Source organism: Oryx dammah, unplaced genomic scaffold, assembly GCF_014754425.2.
Source record: "Oryx dammah isolate SB20612 unplaced genomic scaffold, SCBI_Odam_1.1 HiC_scaffold_26, whole genome shotgun sequence".
Lineage (NCBI taxonomy): Eukaryota > Metazoa > Chordata > Mammalia > Artiodactyla > Bovidae > Oryx > Oryx dammah.
Window position 1 is genome coordinate 36,385,751 of NW_024070210.1, and position 19,571 is coordinate 36,405,321.

Here is a 19,571-nt window from a genome sequence, read left to right on the forward strand (position 1 = left end):
CGACTGAACTGAACTGAACTGAACTTTAATTATGAAGAATACATGAATCAGATTTATGTCCTCTTTGAACTAGACTTCATCTCCAACCTACACTACCTGAGGTAGTAGATTCATGCTGGTCTTCTGACTTCAAAATTAAAGTTTATTCATGCAGAATAATATATTCTATATTTAAATAATACAGAAAGAGGAAAATTCTCCATGATCAAGTTTAAGGTTAGGGGTGGAGTATAAGTCAGGGTTAAGGCAGATTCATTCAAAATGTTGAAGTATAAACTTCAAGCTCTGGGAGGGTACTTGTAATATGTAGGTATAGTCATTTTATTTTAACTTCAGTTGATGCAATACCCTGATGCTGGGAAAGACTGAAGGTGGGAAGAGAAGGGGACGACAGAGGATGAGATGGTTGGATGGCATCACCGACTCAATGGACATGAGTTTAAGTAAACTCTGGGAGTTGGTGATGGACAGGGAGGCTTGGCGTGCTACAGTCTGTGGGGTCCCAAAGAGTCAGACACAACAGAGTGACTGAACTGAATTGACTTGAACTAATGAAGGCTGCATTCTCTTTCGTCCTGCTGCTGCTGCTACTAAGTCACCTCAGTCGTGTCCGAATCTGTGTGACCCCATGGACTGCAGCCTACCAGGCTCCTCCATCCATGAGATTTTCTAGGCAAGAGTACTGGAGTGGCTTGCCATTGCCTTCTCTGCTTTTTTTGTCCTACCTCCTGCTTTTTCTCATGTTGGAGTTATCACAGGCCTTTTGGAGAACAGGCTAAAGAAAAGTTGAGTTGGAGATCCTTTTGTTTAGGTCAGAGAGTTATTTTTACATTATTTGCAGTTATATCCATGTAGAGCTGTTCCGCTAACTGATTTGGTATAGAAATTACTTCTAGGTTCACTCTTATCATCCATTCATCTATTGCTTTGAGTCACCAACACTGTGACACAAAAGTGTAAGCCCAGAGTTTGCGTGGATACAGGAGAATGAGCTATAGCTCCTAGCACTGAAAGGATGTGGGTGGTGAAGAGGAAACATGGTTTGAAATACATGGAACCAGAAGCCAGTCTGTGGAAAATTCTTCCAGTCATCTAGCATGCAAAATTGAAAGTGAATCCTTTAGTTTTCATCAAAGCTTCATCAAAACAGAAGTTCTTTGTTGCCAATAATATATTTGAAACATTTAGAAATATTTTTAAAATCTCTCAAAAGGGAATTTTTATCAGAATTACTGTATTTGTGGGACACACATATGCAGTGGTACACAAAATTTGCAGTACTGTATATCTTTGTGAAGTTACATGTTTTGTGTATCTCAATATATCACTGAATTACGTGGATATATTGGGGAAATATTTACATTTCTAACTTACTTAAAATGAAACACTGACATCAGCAACAATTACATTGTTGTAATGCCCTGAAATTTTACACTCATATATGAAAGAAACTTGGTGGAAGTTTTCCTATATTTGACAACAAACTTAAGAATGTATGTATTTTCTAGTAGCAAACTGTGATGCTAAACTATGAGTAACTATCAGCAACTTTTCTAAAGAGTCAAAAATTAAAAACAAATTTAGATCAATGATGCTGGAAGAATTATTTTTCTGTTCTCTTTGTGTGTGCAACTCAGTTGTGTCTGACTCTTTGCGACCTCATGGACCGTAGCCCACCAGACTCCTCTGTCTATAGCGTTTTCCAGGCAAGAATACTGGTGTGGGTTGCCATTTCCTTCTCCAGGGTATCTTCCCAGCCCAAGGATCGAACTCATATCTTTTGTGTCTTCTGCATTGGCAGGCAGGTTCTTTACCACTGGTGCCACCTGGGAAGCCTGTTCTCTCTAAGGACTGATATTGCAAAGTCATTGGCATATGAAGGGATGATCAAGAAGTATATATTCAAAAAAGAGGAAGGAGTTCCATAGAGGTCTGTTAAGTAGTTAAGAAAAAATTGTTATTTTTCTGCTTTTATTTTAATTTTGCCTTTGCAGCTTTCCCAAATTTGTAATTTGCTATATGTTTTTAACTCATTCTAAACAACACTAATTTTCATAACACATTTATTCTTTTTCCTTCATATGTAAGATGTAGGCCCAATAATACCCGAATCCAATGTTAGTAGGAATATTGCTTTTATGATTTTGAAAAGATGGTGATTTTACATGTTAACAAGGTGGTCTGACATCAAATGGCTGCATCAAAGTGTTGGGTCCAAATGCCCAGCTTTGAATCAAGCCCATCCCAGGGATGACAGAACCTGGTGGGCTCCTGTCTATGGGGTCGCACAGAGTCGGACATGACTGGAGCGACTTAGCAGCAGCAGCAGCAACAGCAGCAGCATCCCAGGGTGGGGCTGAGCGCTGCTGGCTCAGGTCTCACACATGCAAATTAGGCCTTTGATGTCCTCTCCAAGTGAGGTTGTACCTATAATCACTGGGACATGCTGGACGAAAAGCAGAATTTCATCACACACCTTTATCCTTGTGACCTACAATCAGACTACATGCCCTGGGATGCACTTTGAATTGATGCTAAAAAAGAATTATCTTGTGCCTAGTATAATTATAATGCATTGGATTTTTTCCCCTCATATAGACATTGATTTGTTAAACCTAAAACATTTAAAATGGGCCACAGTTTCTGTAACTTTGCCTTGACCTTGGGAAGGTTCTGCCACATACCTCTGATCTTGGCTCTTGGGCTATGAAAGCTGTGCTGGACTTTTTTTTTTCCCTTGGTGTTTGGCACATAGTAAGCCTTCAGATATTTTTTGCTTCCCTTCTTTCATTATTGTTTTTCTTGAGGTACTTTTTTTTCGGTCTGTCAGGTATGAGGAAATTTTTAAGAAAAGAAAACATATCTGACACATTCCAATTGTATTACCAAATGACTGCCTTTATTAAGCTGTCTAGGGTGACAGAGTCCAGCTCTATGACAGCATAGCACCTAGAAACTGTCTTTACAGCTGGTGTAATTTTTCACTGTTTCACACAGGACTGGAAGTAAACTAATTAACTATGACAACCAGAATGAACCATGCTTATCTAGATGAAGACCTACATTTAACTGAAAGATGATGTACTTGAACTCTAGTCCTCATCCTGTGGACAAAAATAATAGCAATTAATAGTAATAGTATTGATAATAACACACAATGTCTCTGCTTTTGAATATGCTATCTAGGTTGGTCATAACTTTCCTTCCAAGGAGTAAGCGTCTTTTAATTTCATGGCTGCAATCACCATCTGCAGTGATTTTGAAGCTCCCCAAAATAAAGTCTGATGCTGTTTCCATTGTTTCACCATCTATTTCCCATGAATCTTCGTCTTCTGAATGTTGAGCTTTAAGCCAACTTTTTCACTCTCCTCTTTCACTTTCATCAAGAGGCTTTTTAGCTCCTCTTCACTTTCTGCCATAAGGGTGGTGTAATCTGCATATCTGAGGTTATTGATATTTCTCCTGGCAATCTTGATTCCAGCTTGTGCTTCTTCCAGCCCAGCGTTTCTCATGATGTACTCTGCATAGAAGTTAAATAAGCAGGGTGACAATATACAGCCTTGACGTACTCCTTTGCCTGTTTGGAACCAGTCTGTTGTTCCATGTCCAGTTCTAACTGTTGCTTCCTGATCTGCATACAGGTTTCTCAAGAGGCAGGTCAAGTGGTCTGGTATGTCCATCTGTTTCAGAATTTTCCACAGTTTATTGTGATCCACACAGTCAAAGGCTTTGGCATAGTCAATAAAGCAGAAGTAGATGTTTTTCTGGAACTCTCTTGCTTTTTCCATGATCCAGCAGATGTTGGCAATTTGATCTACATTCATAACCTTGTGAAATTCTTTTAAGAACTTTAGACAATGGGTACGGCCTTTTACCCATGTCTTAGAACAATGCTGTGTGGGAGGTTAAGAGATTGTCCCAGTATATATTGGGCAATGAGTGGAGATCTACGACTGTATGGTTTCTGTGACTCTTGCATTTCTTATGGCATTTAGATTAATGGTATTCAAGGATAGCACTTGCTGTGTTGATAGCCTCCTGCTCTCTCCTTAAACTCCAAGATGGAAGCCACTGTAGGAAAAACTTGGATGTTATACAAAATGTTATCACTCCAGAAAGTCTCTGGTGGCCTCTGGGGATAAAAATAGAAGGAAAAGACAGAACAACTAAGAAAAGCAAGAAAGACCTTGGCATTTGGAAGAAAATGAAAGCAGGAGGGTGGTGAGCCACGGGAAGGTAGGTAGGTAGGTAGGAATTACCGATGGCTTCCCCAAAGACTGTAAACACTTACATAGCATTGCATATGTGCCTGACACTATTTTAACCTTCACATCAGTTCTGTGAAGTAAAACATTTTATTAATCATAGTTGCTAGACGGCAAAGTTGAGGCACATGGAGCTTAAGCAGCTTGCTGGTTGAACTCAGGCATTCTCGCACCTGAGTCTGCTACCCTATGTGATGGAGTCAGTTTGTTATGGAGCATCCATGTGGGATGTCTTAGATCAGTTGGGTTTAAAGTCTGAAATATAGACTTAAGGTTGGGATTGAATATACAGGTGTACCCGTGTCATGTAGGCTGAAATTAATGATTTTTCATCACTTTTTTGGTCTGTTTCACACCCGACGATTTGAGGAGGATGTTGTTTCTGTTTGTGCTTTCAATTCAGATAAACGTCTCTCTGTGTTGTAGTACATGGTTTTAAAGTCTCCTGGTCTTCCATAGATTTCCTTGTGACCAGATGTATTGAAATCAAAATACCATTTCATTTATTTTATTAAAATTTTTTAAAAATTAAATTACTACTATTGTTGAGATAGTACTAAATACTGTAGTACTAATAGCAGTAAAATAGTATCAAAATACTGTAATTATTAATTGTCATTTAAAAAGCATATATAAAATAAAGCAAAATGCATATGGATTCCTAACAAACCCTTGTATAATATCAACATTTCTTTATCTAATCCTGGTTTTATTCATTTCTGAAGAGAATCTTTTCATCTTGTCTTGAGTTTTAGTAATTGTATATAAAAATGATTTACAGGTATATTCCTAATGTTAGTGTACCAAAACTTCATTGCTAGCCTAGTTTTAAAATTCTTGCTTTAACTCGGCAAAAAATACCAAACTTTATCACGAATTAAAAGGGAGGCATTAGTCTAATACTGCCAAAGCACCTTTAGTTTAGCATTGAACTAGAGCAGCATGACAGAGAAGGCGATGGCACCCCACTCCAGGACTCTTGCCTGGAAAATCCCAGGGACGGAGGAGCCTGGTGGGCTGCAGTCCATGGGGTTGCTAGGAGTCAGACATGACTGAGCAACTTCACTTTCACTTTTCACTTTCATGCATTGGAGAAGGAAATGGCAACCCACTCTAGTGTTCTTGCCTGGAGAATCCCAGGGATTGGGGAGCATGGTGGGCTGCCGCCTATGGGGTCGCACAGAGTCGGACACGACTGAAGCAACTTAGCAGCAGCAGCAGCAGAGCAGCATGAGCAGTAATGAACGAGAGGTGGTTTCAGCTCTGGGTGGGTTTGCAGTCCAAGGAAGCATTGAGAGTGTAAACAACTGACCTTAAGACAGTATGTACAAGGCTTCAAGGGGCACAGACAAAATGTGCTGGAATCAATGACCAGAGAGGAAAACACATGTGGTTTATCCTACATTAGCCACTGGGAAACACCATACTGATACCCAATTCTTAATTTGTGTAAATAACACCACAGTAGCTAATACAGTCACTTAGAGTGATTATACATGGAACTTATGTTGCGTAAAGTGCAAGTGAAGTCGTTCAGTTGTGTCCGACTCTTTGCAACCCCACCCCATATAGCCCACCAGGCTTCTCCCTCCATGGGATTCTCCAGGCAAGAGTACTGGAGTGGGTTGCCATTTCCTTCTCCAGGGGATCTTCCCAACCCAGGGACTGAACCCGGGTCTCCTGATTGGAGGCAGATGCTTTAACCTCTGAGCCAACAGGGAAGTATGTGTAAAGTTATTATGTTGTGTAAAGTCATTCCTAAATTTACAAGGTAAATATACCTGGAGTTTAAGGATTTGAATGAGATATGATGAAATTTCACCACTGTGCTAATTTTCCATTTGCTATCCTAATTATCTGAGTTCTTTATATTGTCTCGGTTATTTCAACATATTTTCCTATGTATATTCTGTTGTAGTTAAGTCCTTGTCCTTCAGATCTAAATAAGTCATTTCAAGTCATCCAGTTACAATTAGGCCTTGAATCTGACTCCTGGTTGGGAAGGGTTAACTTAAATGGCTCGTGCCTCTCACTCTTCCCGTATTTTATCTATTTTTATTTAATTGTGTGGTATCTACAGAAGTGCATGGAATTATATAATCTGTTAATTGCTTCTCATGAAGAAAATTAAAAGAAGGTAGTACTGCATCAGGTAAAATTATAAAATCCACTTATGGGGACAGAGACAATTTCTTTGCAGGTTAATTTTTAATTTTTTGTATTAAAATGGAATTACATGCTTAAATCGTTTACACTTTTGTCTATCCGCATGGAGTCTTGATTATGAATTCAAGCACTATGAATTTCGTGCTGTCTATTTTCCCAGCTCTCCTAACACAAGTAAAACGTTTGCTGATAATAATAAGTACAGATAGATTTCCTAAGCTTGTCTGACAAATAACTGAATTAAGTTCCTAACTCAACTATTGAGGCAAAATCCTAGATTTTAATGCCTCTTCCTGTTTAAAATTGTCCCCAATATGCCCTACATTGAAATGCTTTGTCCTTTTCTGTTCCTGTTTTAGTCTCCTTGTCTCTTTTAAGAATGTCACCCCTCCCCCATCTCCTTCCCCCATAACTTAGGAAATAAGCTTCTGATCTCATATTTAAATTTTTTCTATTTTTCAGAGAGTGGGGATGCACGTTCCAGTTTTTCTTCTAAGGAATCTCACCTGTATTGTGTTTAGTTTCACTTAGTTGTTGTTTTTCAGGCTCTATCTCCTTAATATCATTAGTCCTGCCTGTGGACTAAGGACCAATCTTCTTCCTCTCACCCGAGTTCACACAGTCCACGTGTGCTCACATAATTAGTTCATGTTTAAGTGTAAGCTGGTCACAAGATTGATGGTCTTTGAGTTAAATGTGGCTCTTCTGAAGTGATGAAAATCCTAATTTAAACAAGCTCAGGCCAAAAAAAAAAAAAAAAAAATCATTGACTCACATATCTGAAAAGAGTAAGTAGGCTGGAGATTTTGGCCTGGCAAGATCCAGAGCTCAGTCACTTCAGTCGTGTCTGACTCTTTATGACCTCATGGACTACAGCCCACCAGGCTCCCCTGTCCATGGGGGTTCTCAGCAAGAATACTGTAGTGGGTTGCCGTGCCCTCCTCCTGGGGATCTTTTTGACCCGAGGATTGAACCCACGTCTCTTATGTCTTCTGCATTGGCAGGCGGGTTCTTTACCACTAGGCAGGATCCAGAGGTGCAAATAATGCAGCTAACTTCCTCCATGAAGCGTGCCCTGGAAATTTTAGCCAATCCCAATAAGAGGCCTTTTCTTTTCTGATATTCCAGTGCAGACTCTCAGACCAGCTCTTGATTGGACTAATTCAGATAACTTGCCACCCTTGAGCCAATAATTGTCACCAGAGCCGTCGAATATGCTAATTGGGCAAGCACAGGTCATGCGTCTATTCTTGGAACCTGGCAATAGGGGTCAGTCCTATCAGAAACACAAGGGTTTAAATAGAGGAAAAGTGGTACCCAAATGAAAATCAGGGTGCTCGTATGGAAGAAGAAATGGATACGAATATCTATTCTGATCTCCTTCCCAGGCAGACTATGATCCTTTCAGAGCTATGTTTGCTATACTTGGATTTTTAACCCAACTCACCTGTATCAAGAATACTGTAGAAGATGGTGTTTTCATTTAACACTAATAGCAAATCATAACTGCAGAGTAACAGAACAGTGATTTAGATTTTTCCATATTTACAGATTGGGCAGGAAATATCTACTATCTTTGCCTCTATGGTTGCTAATAATAGCTTGGGATAATAGGAAAGATTCTTAGGAGAATAGATGATAGAACTTCATTGGTGACCCCACATTCATGAGCCCAGATATCCATGTGCACTCTGGTCTCAGAACTTGGCTTCACTCCAGGGCATGTCTTATACTGTTCTGGCTCATCTCTGTCCATGGAAGGCATGCTGGGTGCCTCACAGGTTGGATTCTGCCAGTGTGACTATCATAGATTTGTTGCCTAATTTGTGTTGTGTGACTTACTGGCTGTGTGGCTTTCTAGCTGTGTGGCTTTGCCTGGGACCTGGGATCTGTAACCCCGTGGACATTCAGTTAAAGTGCTGCTGGTTACCAACTTCAAAGGGTGATCATAAGGGTCTTTTAAGTTAATGTGAAAGTGGAGTGGCCGGACACATAGACAGTTGTCAGTAAGTGATAAAAACGCGTCTTCAGGACCTGCTTCCTGCTTGGACTGCTGACTCTGCTCTTTTTCTCTATTTCATCTCTTCTTTGCTTCCCCTTCACCCATTCACATTTGGTGAATTTCTTTTCTTATGGAAAGAACACTTACTGTGAGATTTACCCTCTTAACAAAATTTTAGTTAAATACTATGTTATCATTGACTATCGGTGAATTCTTCATGAGTTTTAAATAATTTCTGTTGCATTTATTGAGTGCTCACTATATGCCTGAGCATCTTTGATTGTTAATCATTTGAACCTCACAACAAGACTATAGGCGGACATTTATTGTTTTCATTTCAGATGGGGAAACTGAGGCTTAAGTTGTGCACAAGAAAAGGGCAACATCATAAAGCTGTGGAGACAGTCCTGGAACTCAGGTCAGAATCAGTCTGACACCTTTGTTTTCATCCAGTGAGTGGCCCAGAAACCTCAGTATGCATGAAACTCCCTTGCAGTGCACAAAGTATGCATTTCTGAAGTTTGCCCTCAAAGGTTCTGAAGTGATGACTCTGGAGTAGGTCACAGAAATATGCCTTTATCACACATTCTCCGGTGAGTGTCCCACAGGTGGTCCACAAACCAGAAGTCTACAGATGGACTTGTGATGACTGACTCTCTTCCTGTGTTTTCTCCCTTCCCCTACCTTCTCTAGTGGAAGGAGAGGACTACAGTGCTGCCTGAAGGTTCTGGCATCTGCCTTGCTGCCAGGCACATGGTTGCCCTCTCCTGGCTTCCTGCTTTTGTAAACAATTCCTTAACCCTTTGAGTATCCCAGCTAATCTGATCCCCTTTGAGCCACTAGCACTTGAATTTATGTTGAGAGCACGTGTGTTCAGCATGTTCATATGAGTTATCTGGTGTGTGCTCTACCTATAACAGGGGCTCAGTGTTTATTGGTTACTTTCTGTTGTGTAAATTTCCATTTAGTCTGCTTCCCTTTGTATGCCCCATTTCCCTCAGTTAAGTTGTAAGATGCTTAAGAAAAGAGATGGACTGCCCTTCCATTGCCTCTATATTACCTGAAATCTCTTCATACCCACTCAGCAAAGAATGGTGACTCATTCATACATAATAGAAGATTCGTGGTACATGTTTATTGAGTTAATTTAGCATTCAAAGGTGTTAGTTACCACTTCTTTCATAGATGATGAGATTTTCATGACAAAATCTTTTGAATATTTTCACTTGGTTTTCCACCTTAAACATTCAAGGGGGAGGAAAGAATAACCCCATTTTAGTCTCAGAGGTAAAATATTTAACTACTCAACATTCTTTGTTTTGCATAAAGAAATGTTTAACCAAGATTCCTCAGGTTACAGTCAGATGGCCAAACATTTAAAAACAAATGTGTGCATACAAATATGCAGGCAGCATTTACCTCAAAACGCAGATGCTTATGGATTATGTCTCCACTATTTCTTTATAGGAGCCCAGTTTTTTTCTTTTCTTTTTTTTTTTTTTTATAAAGCTTGATCTGTCCTTTGGCATCAAAGTCCTTATTGGACACAACTGTTGAGATCCTCAAAATTCAGACATAGCCCTAGGAGTTAGAAATAAAACTCTAAAATAAAATGCCTGATTTATAGCATGGTGACCGTAGTTGAAAACACTGTATTACATAACTGAAATTAATAAAATTTGCTAAGAGAGTAGACCTTAAATGTTCTCACTAAAAAAGTGAATATGTGAGGTGATGAATGTGTTAATTTGGGAGGATTCCTTTTGCAACATATATGTGTATCAAATCATCATTGTATACTTTAAATATCTTACAATTTTATTTGTTGATTATACCCCAATAAAGCTGAAAATAACTAAGAATAAGGTAAAATGCAGGCTTGTTAGACTAGTTGTTGTTGTTGTTGAGTCACTTAAGTTGCATCCAGCTCTTTGTGACTTCATGGACTGCAGCACGCCAGGCTTCCCCGTCCTTCATCATCTCCTGCAGTCTGCTCAAATTCATATCCCTTTAGTCAGTGATGCCACCCAACCATCTTATCCTTTGTCATCCCCTTCTCCTCCTGCCCTCAGTCTTTCCAAGCATCAGGGTCTTTTCACATGAGTCGACTTTTTGCATCAGGTGCCCAAAGTATTGGAACTTGAGCTTCAGCATCAGTCCTTCCAATGGCTATTCAGGGTTGATTACCTTTAGGATTAGCTGGTTTGTTGGCCTCACTGTGCAAGGGACTCTCAAGATTCTTCTCCAGCATCACATTCTTAGACTAGAGAATGATTAGTTATATCAAAGTGAATATCATGAAATTGTAGCCAGGATGCTAATTAGCATGGGGATGAGTGTATGAGTCATGAAATTTCAACTGGGGAGGCAGAAGATGGGGTCTAGAGCAGTGCTGGCCAGTAAAAATATAATGTTAAACCATGATACAAGTCACATGTGTAATTAAAAATTTCTGATAGCCATAATAAAAAAAGTAAGGAGAAACAATTTTAATAACGTTATTTAACCCAGTATCTCTAGAATATTATCATTTCAATATATAGTTGATATGAACGATAATATACTTTAAATTTTGCTTTTGTGTATTGTTTTTGAAATCTGTTTTGCGTTTGTGTTATTTACTTTTTTATTTTTGGCCATGCCATATGGCGGCTTGCGGAATCTCAGTTTCCTAACCAGGCATTCAGCCCAGGGTCATGGCAGTGAAAGCACAGAGTCTTGACCTTTGGACTGCCAGGGCACTCCCCTATTGTGTGTTTTATACTGACTGCACATTTCAAATGTTTTAATAGCTACAGTTGCTTATTGGCTTCTGTACTGGACAGTATAGGATCCTCATTGATGAAAGGATTGGGAGCATCATGCCAAGTAGACTGGCCTGATCTGACTATTTCCTAAGAATGCTTCTCAAACTTTAATATGCATAGAATTCACCCAGGGATCTGATTAAAATGCATATTCTGATCCACTACGTCTAGGATTCTGGGGTAGGTCCAGGATTTTGTATTTCTAACAAGATTTAAGGTGTTCTTGATGCTTCTGGTCTGTGACTCACACTTTGAGTAGCCCCAGGTTAAATAGATTAACCATGATGGCGAGAAAGAAAAACAAGTAATTAAGTTCCAGGTGGGTCCATCAGAATATTATCAGCAGAGGGAAAATGTTTTACCTCACTAAGTTCCTTGGCCCGTGAAACGAGAACTTCTATCAAAACTTCTGCTGTCCCCAAAAAGTAAAGGAAGCCATTTCATCTACGGCTTTCTCTCCTTCTAGCCCATGACTGAAATCTGCTGATGTGTGCTTCCATGGGAGAAGAAGAGAGAGCAGACCTGTTGATAGAAGGTATTTCATGTCATGAAAGTAAAATGTCTTTTAATTCACATAGAATTCATTTAATATATTTCAAAACATTTATGGTTTTCTCCATAAAGTTCTTGAATATAATTTGGTTGATTTATTCCTATGCAGAATTTATCATTTTTGTTGCTATAGTAAATCACATTTTAGAAAATAACATTTTTTCTCTATTTGTTGCTGGTGTCTGGAAATACAGTTGATGTTGATTTTGTATCTAGAAAATCTACTAAACTTTATAATTAATTTTCATAAGTTACATGGATTATTTTTGGATTTTCCAAGTAGACTATCATGTCATCTACAAATAATACTGGTCTTTTTTCTTTTTATTTCTTTCCAATTCCATTCCTTTATTCCTTTTTCTTGTCATGTTATACTGTCTAGGTTTTCCACTGAATCACTGAGTTTATGAAGTGAGAGTGAGTATACTTGCATTGGTTTTGAAAGATTTAATATTCACAATTAAGTATGTAATTTGTTGCAGATGTTCTTTATCAGTTAAAGGGTATTTTATTCTATTCCTTTTTTTTGAATTATGAAAATCTATGCTGCTGCTGCTAAGTTGCTTCAGTCGTGTCCGACCCAGTACAACCCCATAGACAGCAGCCCACCAGGCTCCTCTGTCCCTGGGATTCTCCAGGCAAGAATACTGGAGTGCTGCCAGTTCCTGCTCCAATGCAGGAGAGTGAAAAGTGAAAGTGAAGTCGCTCAGTCGAGTCTGACTCTTTGCAACCCCATGGACTGCAGCCTACCAGGTTCCTCCATCCATGGGATATTCCAGGCAAGAGTACTGGAGTGGGTTGCCATTTCCTTCTCCAATCTATGCTAAATTATATCAAATAAAGTTTTGCATCTATTGATTGGATCATATGTTTTTCCTCTTCTAAGCTATCTATATGGTAATTTCTGTTAATACATTTTCGAATATTGAACATACTTTTCATGTCTGGAATAAACCCTACTTATGAAATATTTTGCTTTTTATCAGTTTAGTTCAGTTGTTCAGTCGTGTCCTGCAACCCATGGACTGCAGCACACCAGGTTTCCCTGTCTGTCACAAACTCCTGGAGCTTACTCAAACTCATGTCGATCAAGTCGGTGATGCCATCCAATCATCTCATCCTCTGTCGTCCACTTCTCCTCTTGCCTTCAATCTTTGCCAGCATCAGGGTCTTCTCCAATAAGTCAGTTCTTTGGATCAGGTGGCCAAAGTATTGGAGTTTCAGCTTCAGCATCAGTCCTTCCAATGAATATTAGGATTGATTTCCTTTAGGATTGACTGGTTTGATCTCCTTGCAGTTCAAGCGACACTCAGGAGTCTTCTCCAACACCACAGCTCAAAAGCATCAATTCTTCAGCATTCAGCCATCTTTATGGTCAAACTCTCACATCCATACATGACTACTGGAAAAACCATAGCTTTGACTAGATGGACTTTTGTCAGCAAAGTAATGTCTCTGCTTTTTAATATGCTATCTAGGTTGGTCATAACTTTTCTTCCAAGGAGCAAGCATCTTTTAATTTCATGGCTGCAGTCACCATCTGCAGTGATTTTGGAGCCCAAGAAGATAAAGTCTCTCACTGTCTCCATTATTTCCCCATCTATTTTTCATGAAGTGATGAGACCAGATCCCATGATCTTAGTTTTTTGAATGCTGAGTTTTAGCCAGCTTTTTCACTCTCTTCTTTCACTTTCATCAAGAGGCTTTTTAGTTTCTCTTCACTTTCTGCCATAAGGGTGGTGTCATCTGCATAGCTGAGGTTATTGATATTTCTCCCGGCAATCTTGATTTCAGCTTGTGCTTCTTCCAGCCCAGCATTTCGCATCATGTACTTGGCATATAAGTTAAGTAAGCAGGGTGACAATATACAGCCTTGATGTACTCCTTTTCCAATTTGGAACCAGTCCATTGTTCCATGTCCAGTTCTAACTGTTGCTTCTTGACCTGCATACAGATTTCTCAGGAGGCAGGTCAGATGGTCTGGTATTCCCATCTCTTGAAGAATTTTCCACAGTTTGTTGTGATCTGCACAGTAACAGGCTTTAGCGTAGTCAATGAAGCAGAAGTAGATGTTTTTCTGGAATTCTCTTGCTTTTTCTGTGACCCAACAGATGTTGGCAATTTGATCTCTGGTTCCTCTGCCTTTTCTAAATTCAGCTTGAACATCTGGAATTTCTTGGCTCACATACAGCTGAAGCCTAGCTTGGAGAATTTTGAGCATTTCTTTACTATCATATGAGATGAGTGCAATTGTAGGGTAATTTGAACATTCTTTGGCATTGCCTTTCTTTGGGATTGGAATGAAAACTGACCTTTTCCAGTCCTGTGGCCACTGCTGAGTTTTCCAAATTTGCTGGCATAATGGTTGCAGCACTTTCACAGCATCATCTTTTAGAATTTGAAATAGCTCAGCTGGAATTCTATCACCTCCACTAGCTTTGTTCGTAGTGATGCTTCCTGAGGCCTACTTCACTTTGCACTCCAGGATGTCTGACTCTAGGTGAGTGATCACACCATTGTGATTATCTGGGTCATTAAGATTTTTTTTTTTACTCTTTTTTGCATTTATTTTTTACATTTTTTGTTTTTTATACATTGCTATATTTGATGCTAATGTTTTGCCTAGAATTTTTATATTTTTGCATGTTACTTAGATTAGTCTGGGAGATTCTGTTTTTATACTTTCCTTATTTATTTTCACATCACAAATGTAGTTAATATAATGAGGTATTGCTCATACAGTGAGTTGGTGAGATTTTCCTGTTTGTCACTCTTAAAAGAATTTGTCTATGTTTATAATGATCTGTTCTTTGAATGCTGGAAAAAGCTTTCCTGTAGAAAGCCTGTTGTTTTCATTTTGGGGGATATTGATTTAGTAATTCAATTTCTTCAATTTTTATATTATTATCTCTTTTTCTATTTCCTCATAGGTTGATTTTTGTAGTTTGTGTTTTCTTAGTAATTTATCAATTTTATTGGTTTTCAATTTTTTGGCATACAGTTCTTCATTTCTGTTATCATTTACCTGAAGAATTGTATGCCAAAAAAGTGAAAGCCAATATTATCCTTAAAAAGAAAAAAAATGGGTTCATTAATCTATGAAACTGGTTTCAAATCTTTACTGATTTAGTTTCCCCATCATGTATCAATTATAAGAGAGAAATTAGTTATTAAATTTCCTTGTAGTTTTAGGTATGTTTTAAAAATATTTTAAGTCTATGTTAGTAGGTACAATTCAGTTTATTAATAGAATTATTTTTTTAATTTTTATATTATATTGGAGCATAAGTGATTAATACTATTTTAGTTTCAGGTCTACAGCAAAATGATTCAGTTATACATATACATATATCTATTCTTTTTCAAATTCTTTTCCCATTTAGTTTATTCCAGCGTATTGAGCAATGCTCCCTGTGCTGTACCGTAGGTCCTTGTTGGTTATCTATTTTAAATATAGCAGTGTGTATACGTCAATTCCAAATTCCCAATCTATCCTTCTCTCTACCCTGCCTCCCTGGTAATCATAAGTTCATTCTTTAAGTCTGTTTCTGTTTTATAAATAAGTTCATTTACATCTCCTTTTGGTAAAGATTCCACATATAAGGGATGTCAAATGATATTTGTCTTTGTCAGATGTACGTCACTTACTATGATAATCTCCAGGTCCATACATATTGCTGCAAATGGCATTATTTGTTTCTTTCTAATGACTGAGTAATATTCCATTGTATATATATACCACATCTTCTTTATCATTCCTCTGTCAATGAACATTTAGGTTGCTTCCCTGTCTTGGTTATTGTAAATAGTGCCGCAGTGAAAATTTGGGTGCGTGCTTCCTTTTAAACCATGTTCTTCTCCAGATATATGCACAGGAGTATGAATGCTGGATCACATGATAGTCTAGATTCTTAAGGAACCTCCATACTGGAGCAATTTACATTCCTACCAACAGTATAGGAGAGTTCCCTCTTCTCCAAACCCTCCATAGCATTTATTGTTTATAGATTTTTTGATGATGGTCATTCTGATTGGTGTGAGGTGATAGCTCATTGTAGTTTTGATTTGCATTAGTCTAATAGCAAAAAGTTGAACATCTTTTCCTGTATCTCTTGGCCATTTGTATGTCTTCTCTGGAGAAATGACTATTTGGTTCTTCTGTTCATTTTTTGATGAAGTTGCTTTTTTTTGATATTGAGTCACACAAACTATACATTTTGGAAACTAATCCCTTGTAGGTTGCATTGTTTGCAAATATTTTCTTCCATTCTGTGGGTTGTCTTTTTGTTTTGTCTATGGTTTCCTCTGTTGTGCTAAAGTTTTTGAGTTTAATTAGGTCATATTTGATTATTTTTATTCTTATTTCCATTACTATAGGAGCTGCTGCTGCTGCAAAGTCGGGTCAGTCGTGTCTGACTCTGTGCGACCCCAAGGATGGCAGCCCAACAGGCTCCTCTGTCCCTGGGATTCTCCAGGCAAGAATACTGGAGTGGGGTGCCATTTCCTTCTCCAATACATGAAAGTGAAAAATGAAAGTGAACTCACTCTACTAGAGGAGACAGCTTGGTAAAGATATTGCTGAGATTTTTTCAGTGTTTCACCTGTGTTTCCTACATGACTTTTATAGTATCTTGCCTTACATTTAGGTCTTTAATCCATTTTGAGTTTATTTTTGTGTATGGTTTTAAAGAATTTTCTAGTTTCTTTTTTTTACGTATAGCTGTCCAGTTTTCCCAGCAGCATTTATTGAAGAGACCATCTTTCCTCCACTGTATAGTATTACCTCCTTCATTGTAATTTAATTAACCATAAGTGTGTAGGTTTATTTCTGGGGTTTCTATCCTGTTCCAATGATCTGTATTTCTGTTTTTGGGCCAGTACTATAGTGTTTTGATTACTGTAGCTTTGTAGTATAGTCTGGAGTCAGAGAGCCTGACTCTTCCAGTTGACTACTCAGGGCCTTTTGTGTCTCAGTACAAAATTTTAGATTTTTTTCTAGTTCTATGAAAAATGCCATTGGTAATTTGATATTGTGTTGAACATTTAAGTGTTATTCAATTACCTTTTAATCATCACTAGTGCTTTTTGCCTTAAGTCTATTTTGTCTAATATCTGTAGCTTAAGAAATCATGTCAATGTATGGCAAAACCAATATAGTATTGTAAAGTAAAAATAAAATAAAGAGCAAAAAAAAAAAAAAAGAATGAAAAAGAAAAAGCTAAATGTAGTTTTACTATATAATCCAGTACTGTGCTTATCTATATCTTGCACAACCGTTACAAGAATGTTAATACACAGAATAACCTGTGTGATAATTAAAAAAAAAAAAAAGAAATCTTTTTTTAGGCAAGTGTTCATCTTGTATATATTCTTCCATCCTTTAAACAGTCGTGGGTCCTGATGTTTGTACATGTGTCTTGTAAATAGTATTTACCTGAAATTCTTATTTTATCTAGACTGACAAACTTCTTCTCTGAACTGGAGAGTTTTAGTCTAATTATAGTTGTTTGATTTCTGATGTATTTGTTCCTGTTATATTCCCTACTTTTTTTTTCCTGCCTTTTAGTTTCTGTCTCTTTTCATGCTTCCTCTGTATCGTTTTTATTTCCATTCCATATCTTCCTTCTACTAGGTTAGCGAATTTAACTTCTGAATTGTACACATTTACTAGTCACCCTTTATGTTTTAATATGGTCACCTAACTTGTCAAAGCCTATAGTTACTCAGTTTCCTTTTCTGCCACACAAATTATACAAAGACCTTAGAATACTTTAATCACTACCCTCCCTATTTATATTCTGTTTTTGCAGTATATTTTAGTTCTAACACTCAAATAAAATTATTAGCACTGCTGTACATAGTGGTAATTCAAATCAGCATTTCTTAACCTCAGCACCTTTGACATTTGGGGCCAGATAAATCTTTGTTGTAAGGAGCTGTCCTGTATGTTGTAGGATGTTTAGCAGCATCCCTAGTGGCTCAGTGGTAAAGAATCTGCCTGCTAATGCAGGAGTCTCAGGAGATGCAGGTTCTATCCCTGTGTTGGGAAGATCACCTGGAGAAGGGAATGGCAACCCATTCCAGTATTCTTGCCTGGAAATCCCATGAACAGAGGAACCTGGCAGCCTTACAGTCCACGGGGTTGCAAAGAGTCAGACATGATTGAGCACACACGCATGCGCTCAGTGTCATGCTGGTCTCTATACACTGGATGCCGGTAGCATCATTACCTTCCCTAGTTGTCTCAGACAAAAACGTCTTCAAACATTGTCAAATATTCCCTGCTGGTGCTCATTTCGGCAGCACATATACTAAAATTGGAACAATACAGAGAAAATTAGCATGGCCTCTGCACGTGGATGACATGCAAATTTGTGAAGCATTCCATATCTTTTGGCTGATTCATGTTGATATTTGGCAGAAACCAACACAATACTGTAAAACAATTATCCATCTATTAAAAAATAAATAAATTTAAAATAAAAAAAAGAAAACAAAAAATCATACACAAAAGCCAGTAGCAGAGTGATTGAATACTATTCCTCTTATATAAAATTTTTGAAAGCACTACAAATTGTATTTCATTCATTGATGCACATATATATATGGAAATATAAAATAAGAACTGATAGAACAAATATCAAATTCATAATAATGAAGAGTGGAGTGGGAATGGTGGACAATGAAATTTTTTTCTGTTTTTTGGCAATAGAAATTTAAAATGTACTTAAAATTGTTCTTTTATTAAAAATTAATGAAGCAAATAAAAAAATATCCCCTAGCAGTGGGCAGGATTGCTCTTGGTTAAGAACCATTGATTTAGAAACACCCACCTATTTAACAATATCTTTTCTCACCATTCTGTCATGTCTCACACCTTTCACCATTTTCTTTCTGCTTATAGTGATAATTTAGAATTTTATTTAGTGAAATTCAAATGGCAAAAGGTAACAAATCTGGTTTTGTTTTTGGTAAATCTGAGAAAAGCCTTTTTTTGTTGATGTTGTTATAAAAAGATAATTTATTTTATTGGGTATAGAATTCTAGATGAGAGTAATTTTAGCACACTGGATAAATCATTTCACTGGTGATTTTGCAGCTATTGAGAAGAAAGAGCTATTGGTTTAATTGTTATTCACTTTTAAATAATATGTTCTTTTCACTCTGGCTTAATTGAAGAAATTTTTTGGTCTTTTCTACTAATTATTGCTATTATGTGTATAGGAGCATATTTCTTTTTATTTTTCTTGTTTGTGATTTGTTGGGTCTTTTGAGCCCTAAAATTGGTAACATTCAACAGTTTTTGGAACTTCTCAGCTATTGTTTCTTTAAAAGTTGTTTCTTCCCCATTCTATGTTATCTTTCTGGAAGTTAAATTCATATTAGATTTTTTTCATGTTATCCTCCATTTTCTTCTGAATTTTCTTTTACGTTTTCCTTCTCTGGGCTCTCATTTTCATATTTCTTTATATTTAAAGAATATAAATGTCTCCTTTGTCTCCTGCATTGCAGGTGGATTCTTTATCATGAGCCACTGGGAATCTCATTTTTTATACCACATAAGTAGTAAAATTGGTCTGGAAACCCAGGTGAGGGAGTCCTTATGTATGATTTCTTATGGGTGATTTTTCTGTCTTCATCTAGTATCTAGTTTCCTTGATATCCCTTCTACACTATGGGTTTCTTTCTAATAGACTGTAATCCTTTGGAGTCTCGCACTTTCCACACCAGTACCCCCTAGGCTTTGTGTGTGTGTTTTCTTCCTTTCTTAAGAACTGT

At 37.6% G+C, this 19,571-nt stretch overlaps 1 non-coding gene across 1 annotated transcript; it reads left to right on the plus strand.

Moving 5' to 3' along the window:
• The first annotated feature begins 18,079 nt into the window (after nt 1–18,079).
• Nucleotides 18,080–18,186, plus strand: LOC120853821. Its single transcript, XR_005718873.1, has one exon. It is a non-coding gene; the product is annotated as a U6 spliceosomal RNA (small nuclear RNA).
• Nucleotides 18,187–19,571: the final 1,385 nt, after the last annotated feature.